Below are 2,365 nucleotides of genomic sequence, written 5' to 3'. Positions count from 1 at the left end.
TTCTCTCTCTCTCTCTCTCTCTCTTTCTCTCTCTCTCTATCTATCTATCTATCTATCTCTATCTATCTATCTATCTTTATCTCTATCTATCTCTCTCCTCTCTCTTTATCACTCCATCTACTTTTCTTTTTTTTCTCAATATTCTATTTTCGTCTCTCAACAGTCGATGTTTCCCCGGTTACCCCCCCTCCCCCCTCTTCCTATTATTTTGGCTCTCTTCCTCTTCTCGTTTCTCATTAAATCATTCTCTCTTTTTTTCTCCTCACCCATCTATTCAACCGGCGCTCCACCCTGCAACCCCCCCCCCCCTTCTCCCTTCACCCCCTCCCCTTCCTTCCCCTCTCTTTCCCCCTTCTCCCTCACCTTTATTACCCGGCGCATCATATAAACTTCCTCCCTCTCTGCCTCCCTCCCTCACTCCCTCACTCCCTCCCTCACCCTTGGCCTCCTTCCGGGCCTCCACCCCTTCTCTTCTTCCTTTTTCTTCCTTATCTCCTTCTTTCGTTCCATTCCTGCCTCTCTCCCTCCCTCTTTGCCTCTTTATTTTTCTCTTTTTCCCCCTACTTCTCTTCTTTACCTCCTTCCCTCTTTCTTTTTCTCTCTCCCTCTGTTCCTTTTTTCCTTTCCCCTTCGCCTTTCCTCGTTTCCCCTTTTCTCTATCTCCCTAGCTTTTCTTCCCTCATTTCCTCCTTCCTTATTTCTCTTTCTTCCTCCTTCCTTTTTTCCTTTCATTCCTCCATCCCTCCCTCCCTCCTTTCTTCCCTTTTCTCCCTTCTTCGTTTCCTCCCTTCCTCTCTCCCTTCCTCCTCCCTTCCCTCCCTCCCTACCTCCTTCCCTTCATCCCTCCCTCCCTCCCTTTCTCCTTCCCTCATTTCTTCTTCCCTCCCTTCCTCCCTCCCCCTCCACGCCCTCTGACCTAAGGTAGGGTTGGCTGAGTGGGCAGTGGGAGGGAGGGTGTGAAAGAGGGTGGGTGGGACGTGGGTGGGTGGGTTGCCGATAGTATAAATATGGGTGGTGGGTGGCGGGGTGAGTTCAGTGACAGGCGGGAGTGTGGGTGGAGTGCCTTCCCTCTGAGAGTGCGTGTGTGTGACCAGCGCGTGTATATTCCCTTCGCGTGACCTATCGTGTGTCTTGTGTCTTTGCCTCTCTCTTGATTTTATTATGATTTTTTTTATTGTTATGTTTTATTTGATTATATGTTGCTTTTACTTCTTTTTTTTTTACTTCTCTATGCGCGGTGGGAGATGGAATAACATCGGAGAAAAGACGCTGAAAAGATAAGCATTAAATTACAAGAACTTTCAAAGTCTATCTATCTAATCCAGCTGTTCTGATCCCTTGCCAAGATCGGATCATCTGCTTCCTCCTTGACTCACCGTCTCTTTCCCACCTCTCTCTCTCTCTCTCTCTCTCTCTCTCTCTCTCTCTCTCTCTCTCTCTCTCTCTCTCTCTCTCTCTTCCATTCTCTTCCCTCCCCCTTTTTATCCCCGCGCATGAAACACGTGTGACAGACGATATCAACTGGCAAGAAAGGACGTGTCAGGTTCGGCCGGCGCCAAGACACCGCCGCCACCCGCGTGCCAAGAGGCGGGGTCACAGGTGCACTGACTCGGGCGCAGGTGCGTCGACGTGCATTTCGTTCCGTTGCCGATTCTCATGTCCGCTCGGGAAAGGAGAGAGAAGAAGAAAGTGACGCGGAACTAAGTATAGCTGTTTTCCCGCGCGTGTGAGTTTACGTTTTCGTGTGTTTCGTGCGTTCGTTCGATCCGTGTGTGTGGGTGAGTGTTCGTGCGAGAGGAGACGAAAAGGGGGAATGACACCATTGCGTGTGTGACGGGACTGTTGTGTTGCTATAACCTCGACCGCTTTCTCGGAATGAATTAAGTGGCACATACAAAGAAAACGGAAGTCGGGAAGGTGAGAAAATATAGCAACAACCAACAGCATCCCCCTCCCCCGCCTCTCTCTCTCTCTCTCTCTCTCTCTCTCTCTCTCTCTCACTCACACACACATTTGGCTTGCGATACATCGTCATTCACAGAACCGCCCATGGACAGGAGGTTTCTCAAAATGAATTAACTTGTTTCTATTGTCTCCTTCCCCGTTTCCCTTTGTCTTAACTCTCATTTGCTTCCTTCCTTTAGCCAGGTGACGAAAAGGGAACCACGGCGAACGCCCTCAATGAAGGCTTTTCCTGTGAATATTAGCAATACGACGAACTGGGAGGCGTTTGCGAAGCGGCTTTAAAACGCGATGCGAATATAAGATCCGGTCAGTTGACTTCAGACACTGTGAAGCATAACTGCTATAAGATTTTACGGTGATACAAACCCGCGACAGGGATTACAACAGTAATACAAAAGTG

At 49.1% G+C, this 2,365-nt stretch overlaps 1 protein-coding gene across 3 annotated transcripts in view; it reads left to right on the top strand.

Moving 5' to 3' along the window:
- The first annotated feature begins 1,029 nt into the window (after positions 1-1,029).
- The window catches only part of LOC119589883 (serine/arginine repetitive matrix protein 1-like), a 17,844-nt gene continuing 16,508 nt past the window's right edge, over positions 1,030-2,365 (top strand). Inside the window, exons 1-2 of one of the 3 annotated variants that reach the window (XM_037938516.1) lie at positions 1,030-1,076; positions 2,145-2,365. The exon at positions 2,145-2,365 is cut by the window's right edge and continues 1,690 nt beyond it. The gene's annotated coding sequence lies outside the window, so the exon portion shown is untranslated. Of the gene's footprint in view, positions 1,125-2,144 lie in introns of all 3 variants that reach the window. The other 2 variants (XM_037938517.1, XM_037938518.1) reach the window with 2 other exon arrangements.

Source organism: Penaeus monodon, chromosome 26 (assembly GCF_015228065.2).
Source record: "Penaeus monodon isolate SGIC_2016 chromosome 26, NSTDA_Pmon_1, whole genome shotgun sequence".
Lineage (NCBI taxonomy): Eukaryota > Metazoa > Arthropoda > Malacostraca > Decapoda > Penaeidae > Penaeus > Penaeus monodon.
Note: the sequence above shows the minus strand (reverse complement) of the source record. Positions and strands in the feature narration are given on the sequence as shown.